Source organism: Anolis sagrei, chromosome 2 (assembly GCF_037176765.1).
Source record: "Anolis sagrei isolate rAnoSag1 chromosome 2, rAnoSag1.mat, whole genome shotgun sequence".
NCBI lineage: Eukaryota > Metazoa > Chordata > Lepidosauria > Squamata > Dactyloidae > Anolis > Anolis sagrei.
In genome coordinates, this window is record NC_090022.1 from 270,464,902 (window position 1) to 270,490,926 (window position 26,025).

Here is a 26,025-nt window from a genome sequence, read left to right on the forward strand (position 1 = left end):
CAAGATGATGGGAATATTCACAGTTAAGATGTTATTCTGTGCACATATTTGCATGGAAAACTGCATTTTCTCAATAGAAAAGAGCAAACAGTATTATTTCCTGCAGATTTCAGTTTTGTACAGACTAAAACTCCAGCTAGATATTTTCTTTGCAGGAAACAATATTTTATGCACAAAAACAAATATTCCTGTGTAGAAAATGCTTTTTTTGGCTGCACAGAAAATGTAGTTTTCTGTGCAAAAATGCTATGCATGAATTCTGTGCTGAATAAGTCTCAGCATGCAAAGAATCTTTGAAAACTGCAAATTTTTCAAACATTTTAGAGCACTAGGAAGAAAAAAACGTGGAAACTGCTCAGTGCTTCTGTTGAGAATGAAATCAGTGAAGAATTACTTACTTAGTAAAAAAAAAAGCAGTGTTAGTCTCTCAGACTAAAAAGGAGGAAGGTAAGGAGAAATAAGGCATGTAGTAGCACCTTTAAGACTTTGAATCTAAACTGAATACTACCGTGATTAAATGTGGAATCTTTTGCATGCATATCAATTCTTTCTGAGCCATTTGAATAATTTAAAAAGAGGGTTTTTATCCACAAAGCCTCATGGTATTTTTTTTTAAAAAAACATCTGCTATGTTCCTTCCCCCCCAGGTGTCCTTTCTCCTTTTTATGCTTAGTCTAAACTCTGTTATATGGATTGACCTGTACCAACTTCATAGCTTCCTCAAAGCTTGGGAAAATTAGTTGTTCAGGTTATAGCTCCAAGAATTCCCCAGCCAGCATGGCCATCTTTACAGTATTATAGAAGTAATATTTGTACTCCATTATATAAAAGAAGCACATTTCTGGTAAATTATTTACTTTGTTTCTTGGAAAAATCATATAGTGAACAAGAAGAGCAAAGAAATGTACACATCCTGAATACCCATAAGCCATTCTACCAGTGTATTCTAGAGGTGGAATCATGTTCAGATGTTGGTGAAATGTGTAAATCTCATTCCCCATCATGTGCTATACTGGCTAGATCTGATGGGAGTTGTAGTTCACGATCATCTGTCAGATCTTGTCAGGTGAAGTTCAAACAACTATTTCAGCCTCTTTTCTTCCATTCCAAAGTTAGGGGTGAAGAAGTCTACTGTGATTCCAATATTGGACATGCCAGCATGCACACCAGGTGATCTTGAAGGAAGTCCTAGTAGTATGCTAGTTGAAAGAAGTATTATCTAATCCAGACTTTTGCATCACGGCAGTTCAGAGCAGTCACCTATATTTGCTATATGAGTATAATCTAGTTGGTTCTCCCCCCTCTAAACTATTATTCACTGTACCACATTTTCAAGACATTAAAGTTGAGAGTAATTTGCAGGAAATGGGTTTCTTTTGTATAATGGTGCATATAACTCTTGTAAGAATAATACCTGTATCACTCTGGAAGAATAAGAAGAAATAAATTTGAAGGAAGGAAACAAAATGTTCCAAAACATAGATTTTGTATGTTGCTACGAGTGCCGAGTAAAACAGCCTCATTATTCAGTCTATGAAAGCTCATACATTCATGCTGGAATCCCTTGTCCAAGACTCAAGGCATTTCTGTGTCTCATCAAAAATATACTACCAGTTGGAAAAGGAGGATAAACTACAAATCATGCACTAAAAGAATGGCAGTCCACTTTCTATTTTTCATCCTCTGCCAACACATCTACTCCGTTTGGAGGAAGATGACAGAATGATTGGTGATTTTCATTCTTCTATTGATGTCATCAAACAGTTATTTGTCAGTGCCAGCAACCAGATATAGATGCACGAACCAGTATGAGACAATTGTATCAATATAATTACTACTTGATGGCTCAGTTAGCTCATTAACTTTTCTAGACAGTAACTCAAATGAGAAGCATTCTTAAAGTTTCATGTGATAATGTAGCAGGCCCACACATCTTAATTTGGTTTATTCAGAGCAAGTAGACCACAGGAGTATCTACCACACCTCTTTCCTTCAGCAATCTTATAGAATTGGAACAAATGGAATACACATCAAGCTCCAAAGGAAATTTATGAGCATGGTTTCTGAGTTAACAAAGGTTTAGTAGAGAGTCGGGTGGGGGCCATTTTCTACTTTTGAGAAAAAAAGACCCCTTCACCCAAATAGAATCATAGAATCATTGAATAATTGAGTTGGAAGAGACCTCGTGGGCCATCCAGTCCAACCCCCTGCCAAGAAGCAGGAAAATCGCATTCAAATAATTATGCATGAGGGCTCAGTAAACTACATAAGATACCTTAGCAATCCCTGTATGAAATTTCAGCAAACATCACTGTGATTTTGTTTGTATTATTGGTTTGTTTAAATAATTGGTTTTAAGGTGTTATTATGTTTTAATGATTGCTTTGATGCTTATGTTTTTATTGTGTGTGCTATATGGCATCTAATTGTTGTCTATATAAGTAAGCCGCCTTGAGTCCCCTATGGGGTTGAGAAGGGCAAGGTGAAATACAGTAAATAAAATAAATAAATGAATAAATTCTGTATTTATAACTTCACAGCCTGTGATAGAAAGAAAATGTGTGCTTCAGATAATTTGAATTTTATTTGAATGCTTTTTTTCAGTTATATGGAAACAACTCTATAAATTTGTAGTACAATGTTCAATAGATCTTTTCAGAGACAAATACCATAGATTTTAATGGAACTTACTCTCAGGGGCAAGCTAGAGGTTAATGCATTTTCACTGTGGTTAATATTGTCCCCTCACAACTGGCTTTCTTCTGAGATCTGTGTTTCAATAATCAGAATTTCAAAATAATTATGTGTTTACCTTCCTGTGACTAATCACAATACAAAGCATGCTAAGTGCAGGATACATAGTTGAGGACAGACACATACTGTGACAATCAAATGACTTTCATCACCTGAAGTAATGTCTCTTCTGATTACATGCTAAACACATGCCTAGTTTGAATCTTGGGTAGTATGTGCACATATATGGACCCTCATTTGGAACACATAATGTGCTGTTTAGTATGATAGGAAAAATGACAAAGCTTATTGGAAATTTCTGAAAATAGATATTAACAATTGCTGTCAATTGCTGAGCAAATTTACTGCCTTTGTAAGTAACAGACAATAGTAAAAAAAAGTTTAACTCATAAGATTGTTGCATGTTCATTTGGATTTAGTATGCTGTACATTCAACTGTTCCAGTTTGGAACAGTTGATTTCTAGCTAATTTCTAGCTGATTCTTATAGATGAGTGATCTGCATGCAACATTTTCCATGTTTAATCACTGGAATATCCAAATTAGCTAAATTAAAATACATGGAAATTGAAGGGATGTGTGTATGTGTGAACACATTGAGACATCACATTGAGAAAATGGTCAACCATTAGGATTTTTTTTTATTTTGCAGGAAATAAATTGATTTTTGTGTGAACATAATCTTTTTTCACAAAAAAAGCAGTTGTGTGCACCCCCCCCCCCCACAAGATAATTGAAAAATGTGCAAAATCTCATACAATATTGCCTGTGAGCATTGGAAGTGAAACATTTTTAAATCCTTCATTCCTGAGTATAAGGACAACATGAGCAAAATTTCCATATTCCGGATATGTCTGGTGGAAAACCTGCCTATAATCCCAGAAGGCCATTGTGGGTAGATGACTTCAGCTAAATGGTGAAATGGATCAGTATAAGACAGATTCTAATATTGCTATTAGAATATAATTTTAGCTAGAACTATTTCTCAAAATGATACTATATAATGGGATTTGGGTGTGACCGTGTGTGGTATGCATTGAATGGTGTTGGGTGGGTTAGGAATAAGACAAAGTAAATGCAGAGCAGATAAACTTTATCATGACATTGAATAAATTAGTGGTTCTCAACCTTTGGACATCAACTCCCAGAAATCCCAGCCAGTTTACCAGTTAAGCCAGAAGCTGAAGTCCAAAACACCAGGAGGATGAAAGGTTGAAAACCGCTGATTTACTTATACAGTCAAAATCTCTAAAGTGCCATTTCTATCTTATTTTAATGGAACCTGTTGACGTTAAGATAGCAGCTGCCGGGCAGTACAGAAGAAATGAATTGTGAGCCCCCACTTGATAGCAAGCCAGATTTTTGTGATCAGAATGGATGTTTGTTTGTAGCATGGCTGGTAGAAAAATAAATGTCCTTGTCAGAAAGCTCAAGGCTAAGAAGCCTCTTAGAATGATAATGTTGACAGTCTTGGTGTTTGTCATGAATGTTTAAGCATTCAAAAAAAATAGCAAATCTTGTAACCTGAAGACATAAACTTTGTGTAGAAACTGCCAAGAAATTTTCCTGTAAATGTTTTCTGTCAGTATTCTATTAGGAAAGCAGGGAGGGGGGAAGGAAAGGTCAGAGCTTGGAATCCCAGCAACAACAAAGAATTTCACACTTGCCCCATTGACTTGATTTCAATGGGACTGTTTAGAATTCTCTGTATGGATCTGAAGATATTCAAGGCAGGGAGAGGAAGGATATATTGAGCTATTGTATTCACTGGGTTTTGATTTAGTATTCTTTGTTATGGATACTGTAATTGGTGGATGCTCGAGTCACACTATATACAATGGTATTCCTTATATAAATTCAATATGTGGATTTAGTGTCCATTGAAGACTGACTATATTCAAAAATATTCAAAGAAATGGTTGAAAAATGCGTTTTTTGGCTATAGAGCAAACCTGAAGGGAAAAAAAATCCCAAGGTTGTTGAGAATCATTGCACTTTGGGACTTATTCTACACAAAATTTTCCCAGGATGTTTTGCTCAGAAACAGCATTTTCTAGGTAAGAAAAAACATTCCCTTCACAAATGAGAAATATTGTCCTATTATTTTTTTTTTGCACAAAAATACCAGGTGTGAATTTTGCACAGAATAAGCCCAAATGAAAAATTGTCTTTGAAAACTATTTTTGAAGCTCTTTACGGACCTGAAGACATTCAAGGCAAGAGAGAAAGATCCATACAGAGTTTTTGAAGACTTTCTCACAGATGGAAAGTCTTCAAAAAGTCTGTTAAAATTAGTAGTTGCTTCCTTTGAGAATGGTATTATGGAAGCATTACACCTCTAATTCATGAACATCTGTTATTTCCCTATCTCCAATGACTTTTAAAAATAATGCTAACATCAGTTAAGGCTATTTATTTCCATGTATCATGCCAGTTTGAAACCTGGAGAGACAAGACTATATGCCCTTGCATTTGAAGTATGTATCTCCAAAGTTTATTTTAAAAGCAGACCAATATGTATTTACTAAAAATGCAAGTATTTCTCAACTGAATTATGAACCTTTTTTAAATCAAAAAGCTGATTTTTCTAAAGTCTAACTATGAAACTATATGCAGTATGCGCCAGATGGGGAGAATTTACTCCATCTGAATGTATAGAAATGATCCAAGGTTCAACAGAACAGGCATAGCTCAAGTCTTAGGAACTTGAAATTATGAAATCAAGATCTTCAGATTATACCAGTCCCTGTCAACATGACCAATGATGAAGAGTGATGTGGGTAGTGTTTTACACCAACTAGAGGGGCAGATGTTTAGTACCCAGAAGGTATGAGCTGAAGGAGGTAAAGCCAGATAAAGAATTTCAGAGCTCAGTAATTTATTGCAAGTCTCCTCTGAATAAGTTCTGCCAAGAAAACCCTAAGATAAGGTCACCGTATGTTGGGATCATGATGAAGGGACACAGCAATAATAAAAAATAAGCAGAATTACATTGTTAGTACAACAGTGGTGGTGGTTAACAAAATATGAAACATAGGGAGTACTTATATGTTCTTTGGTAGATTTTTAAATCACCTGTCAGACTGTATTATCCTTCAAATAGTCAGCAAACCAATCTGATAAGATCATGCAAAAGGGCAAAAACAATAAAATATGGGTATTGTTCCATTATCTGGGTGGAGGCCAAAAGAGGGCACTAGAAAGAGAAGGATAGTCCATTTTACATGAGGAGGGGGGGGGGACACGGGGGACAGGGACGGGACAAAAAAGTAAAACGATTTTTTCCTGTTTTCCTGTTATTTCCCCTACCCATGTTGCTGTCTTGGTAACAATTTTCATTTATGAGAAGGGGAGGAGGGAATAACCAGCAAAAACGGAGGAAATTGTTTTCCTCCTTCAAATCCCCCCCCATGAACTTTCTCTGTCTAGCGCCCCCTTTTGGCCTCTGCCTGGATAATGGAACAGTACCAAATTATGAAGATGTAGTCAGAGGTGGCCCTAGGTAATTTTCAACGGTAAGCAAACAGCATTTTGGTGCCCCCCTCCCCAACCAATCACTGATATATATTTTCTGTTCATCGTGGGAGTTCTGTGTGCCATATTTGGTTCAATTCCATCATTGGTGGAGTTCAGAAAGCTCTTTGATTGTAGGTGAACTATACATCCCAGTAACTACAACTCGTATATGTCAAGGTCTATTTTCCCCCCAGAGCACCTCAAGAGCGCCCCTGGGCAAAATCAAGTATACCGCAAATGCTTACTTTGCGTAATGGGTTGAGCCGCCCCTGGATGTAGTTAAGATCATACAGAAAAGTCAACAACCATACAGTAGACAAACTTGTCTTTCCTTCAGATGGCAACCAAACTGTTAAAAAGTCTGAAAGCCAAGCCCTATGAGACGCAGCTTAGGTAGCTGTGTATATTTCGCCTGCAGAAAAGAAGGCAGAGAGGGGACATGATAGCGATGTTTAAATATTTGAAAGGATGTTACACTACTGCTCTGGATACTAGGACACAGAGTAATGAATTCAAATTGCAGGATTTAGCCCTAAGTGCTGGATGTTGTTTACTGCTGTGCTGTGTGCACCAACATGTGTCTGTGTTTTGTTGACTTATGTTTTAACCTGATTTTTTAATTGTTTAATCATGTTTTATCTTTTCTATGTTGTGGATTTTTAACAATGTCCTTTTAAATTCTTGTGAGCTGCTTTGAGTCCCAATTTCAGAAAAACAGGGGGTAGAAATTTCAGAAACAATAACAATGTAGCAAAGGAAGAATAAAACAAACAAATAACTTTTCTGTCTCAGTGCAAGAGTGGGGGCTAAATTGTTTGGGGCTTCAATAGGAAACATAACTAATCAAAGCACAAGAAAGGGTAAGAAAGAAAGTATGACATGCTGGCCTAAGAGCATTGTGTATCCTTTAAATATTTTAGAAGGGTGTGGTGGTGGAGGAACCTTTTAAAGTTTCCCACTACGTTCATTATTGTTCTATATCTCCCATAAATCTCTAAACTTTAAAGTGTTCAGGATTCCCCACCTTCTATGGGTTCTGAGATATCATTAATCTTAGGCCTTCCTAATATGCTTGGCAGCAAATCATATTGAGTATTAACCTCAGTGAAAGGATAAGCATTAGGTATGTGTGATCCTCCAAAAAAAAAAAAAAGGTTCTAAACTGTGTTCAAAAGTAGGAGGCGCTGGTGCTTCATTTCTAAAGCCTTTCTGAATTTTGGAGGTAAAAATTTCTAAACTTTATGAAACTTCTGAATCTTTGTAAGTACCTTGTTAATGGCAGTCATGCATGCACATTAAGGGAAACATTACTGTCAGTGGGGAAGTTTGAGTGGCTTCTGTCTCCCTCATTTTTTGAGCTATCCTGATGAAACTTGCTACAGTGGAAGAACACACCACCGTGTTCAGAACGTCTAACTTATCCAAAGATATTGGCAAATTTTCAAAGTTTTTAAAAACAACATTTTTTAAAAAAAAATACAGGAGGAATCTCCACCGCCCCTCCCTCCCTCATTGGTGGAGAGACATGCCAACAGGTTTGACTTTGCTTCTCGGCGGGGCTTGGTTGCCCTGTGAATTTTAGATTGACTCTAAAGGTGTAGCCTAGTGCATTCTGGGAAATATAGTTTCGCACAGGCATATGGCTTAAATTACTATAAACAGGGACACTTCACGGGCTTCTATTTCCCTAATTTTTAAAGCAATTGGGGTGAAACTTGCTCCAATGGTAGAACACCCTTTTCACTCTTTGCCTATCAAGATTCATAATGTTTCACTCATCCACTGATGTTTTGGGAATTTTCAAAGTTTTTTTAAAAAAACAACAGCAATCTCTGCCTTTGCCTCCCCATCTCTCCTCCATCAGCCCTGATTGGCTGGAGAGGCATGTGAATTTTAGCTCTGTCATGGCTACATCCAAACATATCTTAAGATTAAGAATCAAAGGCTTGTTTTGATTCAAATTCTTAATATTTGGGGAGGGGGGGGGCAGCAAGTGTGTCGAAACTTGCTTCAAAAGTGCTAAACATCCGCACTAGATCCGAATCAAGGGTATTTCCAAATCAAACACACAAATCTAGTAAGCACAATAGCTTGAGGCATAGGAGAAATGTGTTTTATCACAGAGAGAGAGGTGAAGGAAAGCTCACTGAGAGGGAGAACCTGGCTACTATAAACTTGTCGGAATGCCTCAGCTGCTCTAATTTTCAATAAAATGCTAATTTCTACATGGATCACAGTAATATGAAGCATTACTGTCACCTTTAGCTCTCAATAATTATTGCAGGCTGTACATCTTGTAATTTTAGATAATCAAATAATCTTATGGCAACCACTTTTGTAGTAATTTTTGGAAATCAGGAATGGAGGAGGCATTAATTTTAACATGAAAATTAAACACTTTGAAATCAATATTAAGATAATGCCACTACAAAATGAACCTTTGAATTTTGCTTCTGTGCCGATCTAGGCTCTCAGCAACAACTTGGACACTTCAGAATGAATTTTGGGTAGTTCTGGGCCATATTAAGTCAAGGAGAAGCCTTTTAGACAATAGGAAGTAGTTTAGGGGTTCTTCTTGTTATGAAAACACTCTTTCCTGTTTATAAAATGACCTGAGATTTGCAAAAACTTTGCAAAAATGCCAGAAAGAGAAATGATCCACATTGTGACTGGATTCTGTTTGATTTCACCCCCCTTGTATCCTATGCTGGGAGCTTGGGAGAAAGGAAATATAATAAATTCATAAATATTTTGATGGGGTTGTGCCAAGGGAATGTAGTGCTCTAAGGTTTCTTGCAGAACCAATGAAGTTCTTCTATCTGTTGCCTATTCTGGACTTTATTGGTGGCAGAGTTTATGGTCCCAATTCAAGTTGCAGGTTATCACCTATAAAGCCCTAAACGGTTTGGGTCCTGCCTATCTTCGCAATCACATCTTCCCCTATGGATGTGTGCGGGCTTTAAGATCTGCTAGGGAGGCCCTTCTCTTTCTCCTGCCTCCATCACAAGTATGGTTGGTGGGGATGAGTGAGAGGGCCTTCTTGATGGTGGCCCCCTAGCTCTGGAACTCTCTTCCTAGGTAGATTAGATTAGCGCCCACCCTGCCCAACTTCAGTAAAGACCTGAAAACTTGGATGTTTCAATGTGAATTTGAATAATTGGTTCATCTATTGACTAGGCCCCCCAGTCCAAACTTATTGTCTGGCTTTGTAGCACTTTATTACCCAACCCACCCTTACAGCTGCATTGTAGTAACCCTTGCCCCATCCTCCTAGATCTCAACATGCCCATCGTTCTCAGCTACCGGTTGATGGTTATTGTTGTTCTTATGTTTTTATGATGTCCATTGTTCTGTTTTATTGTTTTAATTATTGAAATGCAATTTATTTTAATTGTGATATTTCTTCTATTTTTGCTGGGCTTGGTTTCCATGAAAGCCGCCCTGAGTCCCTTCGGGGAGATGGTGGCGAGATATAAGAATAAAAATATTATTTTTTATTATTAGAGTTTAGGGCAGAGCTTTCCAGACATTTGAAGTTGATGACACACGTTTTAGACATGCATCATTTTGAGGCACAGTAACTTAGTTTTACTAGCAAACCAGAGTGATGCACACATATAAATTTTAATAATAAAATACATATCTCATGAAAACCTTTCACTTATATAATTTAAAATATATGATTTGTAAGATAATATACATTTCCAAGATTTTTGTCGTTTCTTCTTATGTTTGTGTGCATGACACACAATTTAGAAAGCCCTGGTATAGGGAATAGTCAAGTCTGTTTGATAGATTGGGTAAATTTGGAGGTTAGAATTCAGTTTTCTGCATCCCAAAAGATCTTGCCTTTTGGAGTGAGCAGTGACCATAGAAGTTGACCAATCTTTGGCTTTCTTTGCCACTTTTTGTGCTGGGCTGTGGTACTAAACTGCTTGGAATGCTTGTGCCATATTTAGGCTTGCAAGACACTCGGCTGTCCACTGAGCAAGATGTAGGGCCCTTCTTTGATTTTATTCTCTGTGAAACAGAAAAATATAGTGAACTGTGCCAATGAGAAGGCTGTCATCATTATCTGTTTTCTCTAACAAATGAGATCTTCTGAAAGAAATTGTGCCTGATAATCTCACAGCTGAATTTGCTTCAAAGAAAAGATACAGCTTTTATAAGAGAGAATGAATCAGTGTATCTCCCAATGATTATTATCTAGTAGTAGGAAATGTTTTTGTCTTTCAGGTTTAGCCTCACAATAATATCTTATGATTTGTTTCTGATATAAAATATAATGAGAAAAAGGCCACTGCCATATAAACATTTGGCCCTGGTTTTCTCAGATTCATTGAAAGGACACACCACACAAGTATATTCCCTTATTTTTTTCCAAGTATTTAGAAATAATATGGCACATTATGACCCCTGTATCTCTGGTACCCAATGTTTCATTTATCCAGTCAGACAAAATATTTTCTCCATAGACATTTCTTAGGTACTCCCGTGTAATTCCCGAAGTCCTTTATTTCAACAGGTTTCACTGTTAACCTTAGTTTTTGATGTTTATTATTTTGATATTCACTCTACTCCATTGGCCACCCTGCCCGTTATTACAAAACCAAACATGAACCTTCAGGACCACTTCTGGGGTTTTCTCCCCCTGAAAGTGGTTTTTTAAAACATAAAACAATTACAGTGTGAAGTGTGCACAGGGGAGCAATTTGTGACTTCTGGGGAAGTGGCACTCCATTTTGTTTTGTTTTTTCTTATTGGCTTTCTCTCATTCTGTACTCTACTTTTAGTTTGATTGCACTATTAGGGTTGTCAGTGTGAAATGTGAGAACTGGTTCTGCACCTTTAATGATAGTGTAAGGCAGGGGTTCTCAAACTTTTCCAGCCATGCAGCCATTTTTGTAGCAAAAGTTTCTCACGGAGCTCCAATAAATGTTTATATATTATATATTACATTATATATAATGTGTCTGTGTGTGTGTGTGTGTATCTATCAGACATGAGCTGGGTCAGTGGCAGATGGATGGAAAACATTTGAGTAAACTAATTCACACAGTATAAAAATAATTTCAAATTACAATATTTAAAATGATGAATAATTTTAACCAATATAAACTTAACAGTATTTCAGTGGAAAACCCCAGGGCCATCCAGTCTAGACCGCTTTTGCCATTCAGAGAAATGCAATCAGAGCATCCCAGCAGTTGGCCCCTGGCTTTTGTAATAATGATTAATAATAATAATAGCAGAAACTCCAGAGGCCATCCAGTCCAACCCCTTTTTGCCATGCAGGAAAAACACACTAAAAGAAACCCAATAGTTGGCCATCTGGCTTTTGTAATAATAATAATAATAATAATAATAATAATAATAATAATAATAATAATAGAAACCCCATTTTGCCATGCAAGTGAGGCCTGCTAAGTCATGGTGGCGACGCACGGCAGCAGCGGGACTTTTGAGGCCATGCGTACTGTGGGGCTTGCCAGCCTGCATGCTTCATAATCAGGGCGGAGCGGGGGGGGGGGGGAACGGGACGACTTAAGGCTCCACGGAGCACAGTTTGAGAACCACTGGTGTAAAGAAGCAGATTTCAACAGGTGTCGTTTGTTATTTGTTGTGTGACCAGAAGCGCTTGCAGAAATGTATTCTTCCACACAAATATTAAAGGTACAGGAGCTGTCTACAGTTTTCGATCAAGAAACCATGTGTACTATTTAAGTTAAAAGCTTTCATAAATTGGGGAAAGGTGTGTGGGGACAACATATAAGCTGCTGTTCACACAGTCTTCACAGTTTTTATAGATGAAAATCACAATTACTTTGACTTGCAAAGTTATTCTTTTGATCTGGGAGCTCCCCCAAGTTGACTAAATTCTTGTGATAAAACTTGGTTTTTTCTGGTTGTTGTCACCACTTGTTCCCTTTGCATTTCTTGGATCTGCATTTGGGGATTTTCCAAAGGATTTAAAATAAAAACTAGGGCATGAATTTCCCCCTTAGAGTTATAATATTATAATTCAAAAGTACCATTATGCTGATAACAGTAATGCACTGTAGAACTATGACTCTAAAAGTAATAAAAGACAGAGAGGAAGAGAAGAGAACTGGTCTGACATATCTTGGAATTGTTAGAGAGAATAAGAAAAACTTAGGGCTCTTTTACACTGCCATATAATCCAGATTATAAAAGTAGATGATCCATGTTATCTGCTTTGAACTGGGTTATACGAGTCTATGCTGTCATATAATCAAGTTCAAAGCAGATAATCTGGATTTTATATGGCAGTGCAGATCCAGCCTTAGACTGAGCAAATTATCTTACAAATGTAAGCTACTGACAAAGTGCACATTTTGAATGGCATTTCCCAAACTTACTTTGCTATAGTTCTTAGATGCCCTCATGTGCATGCTCATGTTTGTGTTGAATGTGCTTTCATGTTAAAGAGATACTAAAATCATTGGAAGAGAATAAAAGTGGAACCCTGTGGAGGCCTTTCTAGCAGTCACTTTTCAGAACCAAGCTGTACTTTCCGTTTAATTTCTTTTTAATGAATTCATTTGAGCAAAAAGCACACAAGAGCATTCTCACTGTGAATGTTGCTTACAAGGCTTTCAGGGGAACTGTAGCATCAAATTAGGTATTCCTGTAACTACCAAAGTGTCTCAACCAAGCAAGTTTTTCAAATGTGTTGTTTTCACTTATTAGCTATACATTTTGTATTGGATATCCTGTTACCTTGGGCGACTTCTTTTAAAAGTCAAAATGGTACCAACACCCATGGTTTTAAAAATCTTTCAGATTAACATATATATTTTTAGCTGACCTTAATGAATAACTATTGCATATGCATTGGCTTCAACCGTCATTCATAATTTGAGATGCTATGGTTGCATAGGGAAATATTAAATTGACGATTTAAAAAGAATTTTCAAAAAGACAAATAGATCATAGAGCAAATCAGACCTGAACACTCCCTAAAAGTCAAAATGACTACACTGGGACGGTCATATTTTGGTCATATCATGAAAAGACAATAATTTTAAAAGTTAGAAGTCAAAAGGAAAAGAGGAAGACCATATTCCAGATGGATAGATTCAATTAAGGAAGACACAGCCCTAAGTCTACAAGACCTGAGCAAGGGCGTTGATGGCAGGGTGATTTGAAGGTCTCCCATCAATAGAGTTACCATAAATTGAGGTTCTCATGATGTCAGTTAACAACAACAACCTAAACCACTCAATGGGATACAGATATATTTCAGTTTTCTGATATGTCTCACTTATTTCCAATGCAAACATAGCTACTCCTTGGCTCTAGAGCAGTGGTTCTCAACCTGGGGTCCCCAGATGTTTTTGGCCTTCAACTCCCAGAAATCCTAGCAGCTGGTAAACTGGCCAGGATTTCTGGGAGTTGTAGGCCAAAAACATCTGGGGACTCCAGGTTGAGAACCACTGCTCTAGAGATACAGGAGACTCTTGGTGAAAAAGAGATGATAAAAACAGTTTAGGAAGAGAGCATGTGGCCCATGGATTTTGTCCCCCTCTACCAAAGATTAGTGAAACCACACTGACTGCCAAAGAGTGCCAAGGTAGACCTCTAGAGCTCCCCGAATGTCCACCCCCCCCCACTTCACCAGAATACTATTCTTTTGTATATTCCCAGCTTTGTATTCTCCACATCACCAATGACCAATTATTCACTATGGGTGAGGTGCCTCTCCTGCTTGGATCACTAGCTTACCTCTACATCTGGCCAAACCACTGGAATATATTCACCTGAGAGTTTTCTGAAGCAGAATGTGGTCTGCAGGCTCTATCTCTGTGACCTAAACCTTTTCATTTCAGCAATATATGCTCAAATTCAGAGGAGACTTCATTAACAAGTAGTTTGGCAGTCTTTGCCAGTGTACTGATATTCTTTCTTTTGAATATGTATATCCCACTCTTCAGTGGAATAAAAAGGCTCTTTGAGTGGCTTACAAATCAGTTATCTGCCCTTTAGCTTACAATTCAAGTAAGATGCAACAGAGAAAGAAAAAGCAATGGCAGTAAAGAAGGGGATTCAATCCACCAGGTAGGGTTTCTTCCTCGAAAGCCAGGGCAGTGGCTCTTGGGATGGAGGAAGGGTCTTTCATTTGCTTTTTAAATAATCCTTGAGATCTTCTCCCTTCCAGACTCACCACTGTTTCTCCATGTGTGCCACTCTCTGTTCAGTCCTAGGCAGTTCTTCTGTTTTTGTCTCCTGGTGATGACAGCAAACTAAATGATTCATATACTCTTTTATTTATAGTCTTGTGGACCATGACTTCAGAGAAGGAGGATTAAGTACATCTATATGCACCTTTACCTAGCTGCTAGCATCTACCCTGCTAAATTGCTGTTCACCATCTCAACAATTTTAGCCTAATTTTAGAGATGTCAAATGAGATTTTAAGGATTTAATATGTTAGTAATAATGTGGATTATATTATGTCTTGACATTTCTTATTATGTCTTGTTTACTTATGTTGTTTTATAATTTATTGAGTTGCTAGCAGCTATCTGCATTTTCTTTTGGAGCATATTTTAAAAGGTTTTAATATTATAATAGTTTGATTTGGTTTTCATGTTGACCATTATATCAACGAACTAGCCAGAAATACAGTAGAGTCTCACTTATCCAACCTTCGCTCATCCAACATTCTGTGTTATCCAGCATAGTTTGCCTCCCGCCTAGATGCACAGCTGTTTCAATACATTGCAATGTTTTGGTGCTAAATTCATAAATACAGTAATTACTACATAACATTACTATGTATTGAACTGCTTCTTCTGTTGATTTGTTGTAAAACATGATGTTTTGGTGCTTAATTTGTAAAATCATTATGTAATTTGTCGTTTAATAGGATTTTTCCTTAATCCTTCTTTATTATCCAACATTTTTGCTTATCCAGTGTTCTGCTGGCCCGTTTATGTTGGATAAGAGGGACTCTACTGTAATCCTAATGCTAATCTATCCCGCCAAAATATTTATTGTCAACGTGGGTTAATTTTTGATTTATATTTTTATTAGTATTTCATCATGGGAAATGTAGGAAAGTGTTCCATCAATATATCATAATAATATTAATATACATAACTAAATGAATACAGGGAAAAAGAGAGAAATGTGCCAAGAGGAAGGAGCATCAAGCAAACCCTTGTAAGGACCACCTTCCATCTGGAAATGTATGTCTTCTCTGTGAAAGATCATGTGGATCCAGAGTAGGTTTCCAAGTCTTTGCCCTTGGAAGACAATTATACTCTGCCATGAGTGACAGCCTATTATATATATTTTTATATAAAAATAGTTCAAAATAGTTCAAAATAAAGTGAAAAGAACAAACAAGTCTGAAAAGAATATTCCCCACCCACCCTTTCCCTAATTTTGGAAAGAAAGAAATGATTTGTTTAAACCTCAGTTTCTCGCACTTCAAGCATGACAAAATACACAACTTTTGGGAAATTCTCTGAAATCAAACTGAATCAAAATGCTCATTAATCTGCTTTGGTCAAATTAAATAGATGTTATTCTGAATAGAAATAGGGACATAATTGTATTTTCCTGTTCTTTTGGCATCCTAAATGTGTTGAGGATCCTCTCAAGAGAAAAAAAAAAAGTACCATTTTTAACTTAGCACTTATCTGGTTTAAAACCGAGGGATTCAGACCAAGAAATTTAAGAATTGGAAAGGATATATATGTGAGTTGTCAGATTCAGATAAAAGAGTAGTTTTCTTTTTAATTTATAGCTTGCTGGGTGCTGAAATAACTTGTGCCAATGCAGTAGTAGATACAGAAGATAAATCTACAACCCATCCTTTCACCCCATTTACTGTATCAGAGAGGATCTGAATTTTAATACCTGCAACTTCTTCGTAATGTACTAAAAATGTAACAGTATACTTCAGGGGACAAGAATCTATATTTCATTGATTGAGCTCCTTCGGCCATCTTTCACAAAAAAAACTTACTCCCAGCTAAAATATTGACATTTCATCCCTGCTTCACCGTTTAAATAAATGCTTCAATTATCTTGAATGGATTATTCTCATTGCTTTCTTTTGTAAGGCAGCATTATTGGAAAGATATCACGACTGACAAACGGTTGCTTTTTATAGACTCTATTAATTCTGATGGTAAACTGTGAATGACTCTAGGTTTGCCCTACATTGCAAGAGGTTTTAACACTTCAAAGCAAAACAGTGTCTGTTCTGCTTATGCATGTGCACTGCATGTGATGCTGTCACAAATGTTTACTTCTCAAAGTCACAGATGATGCATACACAAATTTGCTTTGCACTCACTTATTTGTATTCCCATGGGCAAATTTAGTATTGTGTTGGGATCCAGCATAATACAGTGGTTTCAGAGTTGTTTTAGGATTCCAGGAGACCAGGGTTCCCCTCTTGAATATGAAAACCCAGTGGATAACCCTGGGAAAATCACTTCTCTCAGCCTTATAAGATTGCAATGGTAGCCCCTTCTGAATGAATCTTAGAGTCATCATAACTCAATCACTACTTGAGGATGCACAGTTAGGATAAATACATTGGGTTTGAGCTGGGAACAGAGCTTTAAAAGTTACATTTTCTGGCCGCCTCATAACCAGGTAGCCATACCAGCTAGAAAGGGCTCAGAACCGTATGGAAAAACTAGCAACTCCTGTCTCTAGCTAAGAAACACTTCAAATCAGACACAGTTCTGGGGTTCTTGCATACTGGGGTAAGTCATATTGAGAAAGAACTGTAGGCTGCTCAAGCTTGGACACGTGCAAAACTGGCCAGATCCTCCTAACCCATGAAATCAGGTGATCCCATTTTGGTGCTGTCCTATTCAGGTTTGAACATGAGATAGTCTTCTGCCCAGAAGTAACATAGCGTAGATCAATGAACTAAGTGTCAAAGCCCATCTTCATTACCAAATAAGCTTCAAAATGATGTTAGGCATTTGACCCATTGTGAAACAAGAAATTGGACCTGATGTTTTAATGCTGCCCACCTCCCTTTCTGGGAGGTTGAGCTTCATTCAGACATCTCTTAAAACTATTTAATATAGTTTTCTCCAACATGGTGTTCTCCAGTTATTTTGGCCTAAAACTTATATCAAACCAGCCATTATAGTTAGTCATTAGAAAATGTGGAAGTTTTAATGCAACATACCTGGAGGACACCATGTTGGCTTTTTAATACAATCTTGAGGGAGTAGCTTCCCCTCCCTTCTTCCTAGAGCAGTGGCTCTTAACCTGTCACCCTTTAATACAGTTCCTCATGCTGTGGTGGTGACCTCCAACCATAAAATTATGAGGAAGAAAGGACAGGGCCCACATAATGGAGACCATGAGGTACAGGATGAGGAAGGGGGAGCAAGAGAGAGAAGACTCCATTCAGGATGCAGGCAAACTGAAGGAAGGGAGTGAGGGAGCTGCTGCAACCCTTGGCAGTATCCCTTTGAGGGAGGCCTCCTCACCTTCTCTTTCTCCTGTGATTCAGTCATGGAGGGGCCACTCCAGCCCTCTCTTACACTTTTTAAGGATACAAGTGGCAATGGAAGCTACCTACCACAGCACTTTTTTTTTTGCAAAGTTAAAGCATTTCTGAATTGTTTTTAAAATCCAAGCAATCAATAGCTTAAACCAGCTGATCTTATGTGGTAGTGGTTTCTTCATGCTTGGCCAAGCTCAAAATCTCAAGGATATTTATCACTTAATACAATCTTCAAAGAGTAGCATTATGATACCTGAAGCAGAATGTGTACACAAGGGGGAATATTTTTTGTTCCCATGTTTTCACTTTGTCTAAAATAAGAGAGGAATAGCCATGATCCATGAATCCTTGTGCTAATGAAAATCGGGCTTTCTCAGTTGAACAAGAAGATAAATCTTTTAAAGCATAATTTGGCTATTATGGCCCACCTTAACTGTGATTAAAAGACTGTTTAAAAGCTAATGTTTATATACAAGCATTATTTATAGAGTACATATTGGGATATTCAGTATTTTGCACATTGTTCTTTTCCTTGTATTGTTTTTAATCTGCACTGAAAGCTAGAATAGAAAAGAATAAAAAATGAATAATTCTATCAGGCACAAAAGGCCAAGATCACAATGTACATCTCAGAATAGTTACATTTTTGACTACAGCTCACAGAATCTCATAGAATCATAGCTAGAAGTTAAATGGGAGACCAGAGTGATTTATCCAGGGCAGAGAAGTGATGGAAAGAACTACAAGGATCATCCAGCCCAACCTCTCGCCATGCAGGAGCACACAATAAATTACTCCAACTGATGACCATCCAGTCTCTATTTGAAGACCTCCATAGAAGAAGACTCAACCACACTGTGAGGCAACATATTCTACTGCTGAAATTGCCATCAGGAAGTTTTTCTAACAATTCATTGATTTGTATTCTATTCTCTAGAGCAGCTGAAAACAAGCCTGCTCCATTTTCAGTACGACATCCTTTCATGGCTATCATGTTGGTTCTTAACACTCTGTTTTTAAGCTAAACATACCCAGCTCCCTAAACTGCTCCACACAGAGGTTGGCTTTTATATCTTTCATGATTTTATCATCTTCCCCTAGACATACTTCCAGCTTGTCAATATCATTTCATAATTGTGGTGCTCAGAACATATCAAAGAACCTCTAAGCTCCCGTCAGCTTGCTGGTTTGGGATTCTGGGTGTTAACATCCAAAATGTAACATTTTAGAGCTTAGATCCCTGTGAATTAAAGCACAGGTCTTTCTGGAAGTCCTTCCAAAGCTCTCATGTAATGGGTGGCATTGTACAACCATACGTTTTTTGTTCAAAATGGCACATTAAATTATAAAAGGCCAGCTGCTGTATATTCTGCATCAGTTCAGCTTCCTCTGTCTGGAATACTGCTTGGTTATTTTTAACATGTGCTATGCCTGGACTTTAATTTGCAAATGGGGAAAATGCTTTTGTTAATACCATATTAGCTGTCAGACTATATTTTCATGGTGCATTACTAACAAGCATGTCAATGCATAACTTAACTCTTCTGGTCACAAGGAAAGCTATACTTGAAAGTTTCATAAGCTTCTGGCTTTTCTTAAAGATAAGTGTAATGAGTTATACATGTGAAAACCACTGAGCTGCTGAACTTGCTGACTGAATGGTCAGCAGTTCAAATAGGGGGAGCAGCGGGAGCTCCTGCTATTGGCTTCAGCTTCTGCCAACCTAGCAATTTGAAAACATGCAAATGTGAATAATTCAATAGGTACCGCTCTGGTAGGAAGATAATATTGCTCCATGCACTCATGTCGGCCACCTGACCCAGGAGGCGTCTACAGACAACGCCGGCTCTTAGACTTAGAAATGGAGATGAGCACCACCCCCCAGAGTTGGACTCGACTAGACTTAATGACAGGGGAAACCTTTACCTTTACTAAGATCAGTGAATATAACATTGTTTACTCATAGAGGTGCCTATGAGTTTATTTTTTGCCCAGTCTATGAATGTATTTCTTTCCTCCTCCATCACTTGATCTATTTTCACAGGATTTGTTCCACATTTCATTAATATCGGATATTGACTTACTTTTATTCCCTTATAACAAAACTAACATAGGACTCGATACACTAATGTACTCATCATGGCAGATCTTTTCCCCAGTTCTTGTTCTGATCTAGCCCCGTAGAATGCTATAAAAATAAATGTCCTGATATATTAAATCCATTTCAGTTGCCTTGTTTGTATTTATCACTCTAGTTTTAATCAGATCTAGTGCAACTATCTTTTCCCCATGTTTTATTACTGCCAGTGTTTCTGTGGTTCTTCTCTAACAGAAATAAATATTTTTCTTAGATCAGTTGTTTTCTACAATAAATGAACTAGGATGGTGAAGCATTTTTTATTCCACAGTCAGTGTATCCTCTATCAAGATTGCAGTTTGGCTATAAGGTAGTGCATTTTATCAACACTCCAACCACATATCAATTGCTGTCATTATTGTTATACATATATAATGTTGCTTACATAATGTTCATAGACTCCTGGATATTGCACGTTATTCATTTAGCAACCGCTACCTCTTATGCCTACACAATTTTGAATGTGTCAGAATTAACACTCATATCACCTTGAATTTCATTTAGTTTGTCTTTTGCAGAACTGACATTTGTCATATATATATATCTGCTCATAATTATGATCCTTTCATACTCATATTGCAGATTCATATCTTTGTTTTTCTTAATGAACCCTAAGTTTGTACACCCACTTTAATGAATTCCATTGAACACATGAGCACCAATGACCAAGATGGAGTTTCAGGGCATTTTAACTAGTGGGGCTACACAAATAACTTTATAAGGAATGCAGCTTCAGAAGTGGTCAAGGGCTCTGAAATCCTCATAGGCAGAAAGAGTTATGACAGTTTGCTGTGGTTGCCTTCCAGCCTTACTATCAGGTAGAGTTAGGTAACCTGCTTAGGCACACACACCATAGCCATTCTCTCTTGAAAGACAGCTCTATGAGTGCCCCTGAGTTTATCTTGCAAGCTTAAATTTGCCTTGAGTGGGGGATTCTGTCTCATTGGGGGCACATGTGTCTTCAAGTCACCTGTCAATTTGTGGTGACCCCATGAATTTCATAGGGTAGTCTTAGGCAAAGAATTTCAGCAGTTCTTTCTTCTGAAATATGGCCCTGACACCTGTTGTTTAATTTATAGTGACCCCATGAATTTCACAGTTTATTACTACTACTTGAAATAAAGTACTGCTTTCAGTACCACTTTGGTATGCTCAATTCAGTTAGGTAATATCCCTCTATTCTACATTTTAAAGATAGCTGGAAGAAAATCCCAAATGTTTTTGCCCTCTACTAGCAAAAGTGTGTTGGGTTGGACCTAGCCTATATATTACACTGTTTGTGTGAGCGAGCTGTTGATATAGTGGGCAGTTACCAATTTTAATTACATTTGGCCTACCCATAGATTTTGAAGTGTATTGTCCTATTGATAATGCTTATGTTATTGTTTTATTGTTTTGTTGTTTTTAAATTGCTTGTATTGTTATTGTTATTGCTTGTATTGTTGTATTTTGGGCTCGGCCTCATGTAAGCCGCACCGAATCCCCTGGGGGAGATGGTAGTGGGGTATAAATAAAGTGTTACTATTATTATTATTATTATTATTATTATTATTATTACTGATGGGAAAACCATTGGAATGTGATTGAATGTCATGGAGACACAAAGCTTGGAAAAGTTAGTGTTTTGAAGAGCATCTCTCAGTTCCCCATCTCTGCTATGGGATATGGGATCTTGGGAGTTGCTCTCCAAAATTGTAATTTTTCCAAAGTCTGTGCAGATACAAGACAGATGGTTATTGATTTCTTTGCACTTTCGTTATACTTGATGACTGACATCTGAACATATGAACTCGTTTTATTGGAAAGCTTTTAGGCTGAAAGCAATACAAAAATTCCCTCTGGAGTACTTTTGCTGTGATGGTCCAAAAACATGCATATGAAATGCTTACTTACTTACTTAGGTGATTCCTCATTGTCCGAGTAGAATTGTCTTCCAAGATGGCGGTGGATATGTAGGTGACTGTGAAGCACTATTCTTGACCTGCATTTTCTCCTGTAGTGAGAGCATTGGTTTCCAGGTGGAAAGCGGTCCTAGTTGAGGTTGGCTTGACGTGCCTTCCTCTTGACACGTTTCTCTCTTTCGTCCTCCATTTGTGCCTCTTCAAATTCTACAGCACTACTGGTTGCAGCTGACGTCCAGTTGGGGCGCTCAAGGGCCAGGGCTTCCCAGTTCTCAGTGTCTATGCCAGAGTTTTTAAGGTTGGCTTTGAACCCTTCTTTAAATATCTTTCTGTCCTCCAACTTTCCATTTTCTGTTCTTGAGTTTGGAGTAGAGCAACTGCTTTGGTAGATGGTGGTTGGGCATTTGGACAACGTGGCCGGTCTTGTGGAGTTGATGGCAGAGGAGCATCGCTTCAATGCTGGTGGTCTTTGCTTCTTCCAGCACAGTGACATTTGTCTGCTTCTCTTCCCAAGAGATTTGCGGGATTTTTCTGAGGCAGTGCTGATGGAATCGTTCCAGGAGTTGCATGTGACGTCTGTAGATAGTCCACGTCTCGCAGACATATAGCAGGGTTGGAAAGACAATAACTTTATAAACAAGCACCTTGGTATCCCTACAGATGTCCCATATGAGATGCATCCTTAAGTTAACAATAAGAGAGAGGAAAAATGAGACTGAAGGAGAAAAAGAAGGAGGAACCAAGACTGAAACATTGCTTTTTAATGGTGAATATTAAACTGAGCAAGTATTTGGAGGAATCAAGTGAAATATGATGAGACGCTTTTAATTGTAAGTAAAATAGATTGATAGATGATAACAGATCATTAACGTTTTAAAGGTGGGTGTAACTGACAGGTGAAAAGTGATTTATATTATCTCTGGCACTAATAATACATGTGTTATGCCAAGAAAACAAATGAAACTGCTAACTGGGAATTTGCTGTTCCAGAGGCTAAGATTAAGATTTTTTAGAGAGCTCTTTGTAAACAACCTGTGATTTTAACTACAAGGAGCTGGCAGCAATGCTTACTTGGAAAGACTGGTCTTGGCTGTCGCTGCTTCTTTGATGAATTTGAGCCATCTGATTTCTTGGTCAGTATCCAACAAAGGGTTATAATGGGCATGGGAAACCCTCACATCCATGGGGCAGTTTTGAAAGTCACCATGTTAGTTTCTTGCATCAAAGGAAAAAAGAAACAGAGATGTGGCAGCACCTTTAAAACTAACTGGTTTTTACAACTTTTGTGGATATAAATCCATTTCTTCCAATGCAGAACAGAATAATAGTAAGTATGCAAGTATATAGCATCTTTACACAATTGTGGTGGAAAGTTACAGATTCAGAAGGATGCCAATCATGACTCTTACCCCATCTGCATTTGTCTACCAATTCCTGGGGATCATGAGATCAAGGGTGCAATTGCAGTTATGCCCTGCTGGTGTCCTTTGGCATTTGCTGTGAACATAAAGACAGGCTACTAGTCTGATGCGGCATAGATCATTCTTAAATGGGTTTCTTTTTCTCATAGAAGCTGGGCTCACAGATATTATTGCATGTGGAATTGTATGTGCTCTTTCACCACAGGTTGTTCCTTTGTGCAGGCTTTACACAAGCTCAGTTTTGGATGTTCTAAACATGTGTTGGAAGAGAAAGTCCACATTTTTTGTCTTTTCTCTCCAAATGGAAGAACCTTTTCATGTTTCTCAATCATTTGCAATCAAAGAATGAAACAGTTGCTTTTCCCCATCCTCTTCTGCATTTAACTTGATTGCGTGTGATGTTTTGTTGGAACAATATTAAATTATTCATTGTTAGAATAATGGAAGAGTTACAAAACTTGTGTATCTAATCAGCCTTTACAATTAATCTTGCGAGATTGCTGATGTGAGCAGTGTTCTGCTACCGAAAGGATTTGTTTAAAGGTCATTCGCCCAGTGGCAGGGGGAGGACACTGTCTCTAGCATCTGCAAGATCAAAAGTAGTTCATATGCAAATATTGACACCACACCCCTCCCTACTAAATCAAACTAAAATGAAATATCTTGTGAAGGACAGAAACTGAATGGAATGCCATAGTCACTATGGTGCTTATAGTTACTGTGGTTGTTCCCTACTTTTGAAGATCAAAGTGCTTATGGGATATAAGTTTGGAAAGTAAGATAGGAATTCACTGTTACTGTAATGCCACTCCACATCTGCAGGTGATCAGAAATGCCCATATTGTCTCACCCTTGGAGATCCAGTTCTTCCTGAGAGACACACATTTTCCCATGCCTGTGTAAACCTGCAGGCATTTCATGCCTTCCCCCATCTGGACTCCTTCCTGCCCCCCATTTCTCTCTCAACATAATGAAGGAAGCCTTCCATGAAGGCTTGAGGCCTTTGCCTCTCTTCTTTCAACAGAAGATCCAAAAGAGGGGTCTTGAAGGAGAAACCCCTCACCCACCCAAAGCTCTCTTTCTGTTCTTCCAAGGGATGGGTGGAGGGAAGGAGGTTTCAGGCCTTGTGAAGTCTTCTCCTGGTAGGTGCGGGGGGGGGGGGGGGGGGGGGGAGGGGGGGGAGGGGGGGGAGGGGACTGTCAGTGTAAATAGGTGAAAAATATCACACACAATGCAGAAACAGGATGAAGTAGATATGTGGTTTGAAAAATTAAAAAACAAAACAACTGGGCCACACCAAAATTGGATAGATTCATCCATTCCTTTTCCCCCCCAACTTCAGCATTTACCAATTACAAGTGTTCTAGTAGAACAAGAGAAAATGCCCTGAAAGTGTTACAATAAATGAGATAGGCTCCAGGTGTTCTTATTACTCAAGCCCTATTCGTGATAAAAAGTTGCCCCATCTTTATGACTTTTCAAAATTGCCTTATCAAAATGTCTTATCTAACAGCATGAGCTGCGAGAGCTGCAATTGTTCCACCTTCATCCCACTCTCTTCTCCAGGTCTCTGGCAGTGGGATGAGTGAAAAGGGTACATTTTGTCCCCAACAAAAAGCCACATACTTGAACAAAAAGGCACTATGAAGCTTCAGCCTACTGTTTCACCCAATGGGATTGCTGAGCACCTGTAACTATATGCAGCAATGTGCTGCTGGTGCTCTCAGACTTTGAGTCATAGCACCTCTGTGGTCAGGAACACTCATAAGGAACTGTGTTGTATTTCCTTGAAGCATATGTAGTTTCCACTTAGCCAGATGCACACAGTTGTTCCTCATAAGCTTTGTGTTATGAAGTTACTGGATGCTGCTTTGTTTTACTGTAAGGTGACCTCCATCTTTGTGGGGTGGGAAGGCCCACCTCTGCCTTGAAATCATCACCATATTCTAGACACTTTACTTACTGATTATGCCAACTTTCCTTTCCAAATGAATTAAATTTATCTGTGCCTACTTAGCTGCCCTGCTCTCTATCCTAGGAGCCCTAATGGGTATAGCCATCACTGGAAGAACACACAGTTGAACAACAGAACACCAATGAACCTACAAGCGCACCTCCATTCAATTTCCCCACACAATGGAATTTCTTGCCCCGGCGGAGCTGGGATGAAAGAGGTTCTTGCCACCCCTGCTGCCCAAGAGGCATGCCCAAAAGTAGTCCCTCCGGAAGTCCTTTTGGAGGGGGCGGAGCCTGGCAAGTTTGCCGCCCCCTTCAGTTCCTTTGAGGATGGCAAAACCCGACACTCTCGTCCACTAACAGTATAATGGATTTGGTCGCCCCCTTCTCCTTGTGTGTGTGGGTGGGGGGGGGGGGGAGTGGTTCACCTACCCTGTACTGTTGCACAAGGGAAAATTGGGAGGGTAGGGAATTAAATAGGCATACCTGTAAGCAGGAGGGAAATTGAATTTGATGCACACCCAAGGCACCCATTTGGATAGTCCAGCAACTGAAACTGGGCCCCATTGAGGGTGGGGGGAGGGGAGAGGGAACTTTGAGTGGCCTAGGATTTAGAAGTTGGACATTAATAATTATGGGAACAAGTTTGCCTTCACCAAGTTCATGGCCAAGTCAAGATCAAGATCACTGCCAAATTCATGGTCAGGAAAGTTATTCTCAGTTATGGTATTGGGAGGTAGATATATTAATTTCTAATTAGGTAACAATAATAAAAGTTGCCCTTAGTTAACCCAATCATGTGTGGGGCCCCTTCATTTGTGGTGGTGGTGCG

At 38.4% G+C, this 26,025-nt stretch overlaps 1 protein-coding gene across 1 annotated transcript in view; it reads left to right on the top strand.

The window, feature by feature from the left end:
• Positions 1 to 26,025, top strand: part of PDE4D (phosphodiesterase 4D) — an 806,167-nt gene that overhangs the window by 136,468 nt on the left and 643,674 nt on the right. The gene's annotated exons all lie outside the window — the stretch shown is intronic.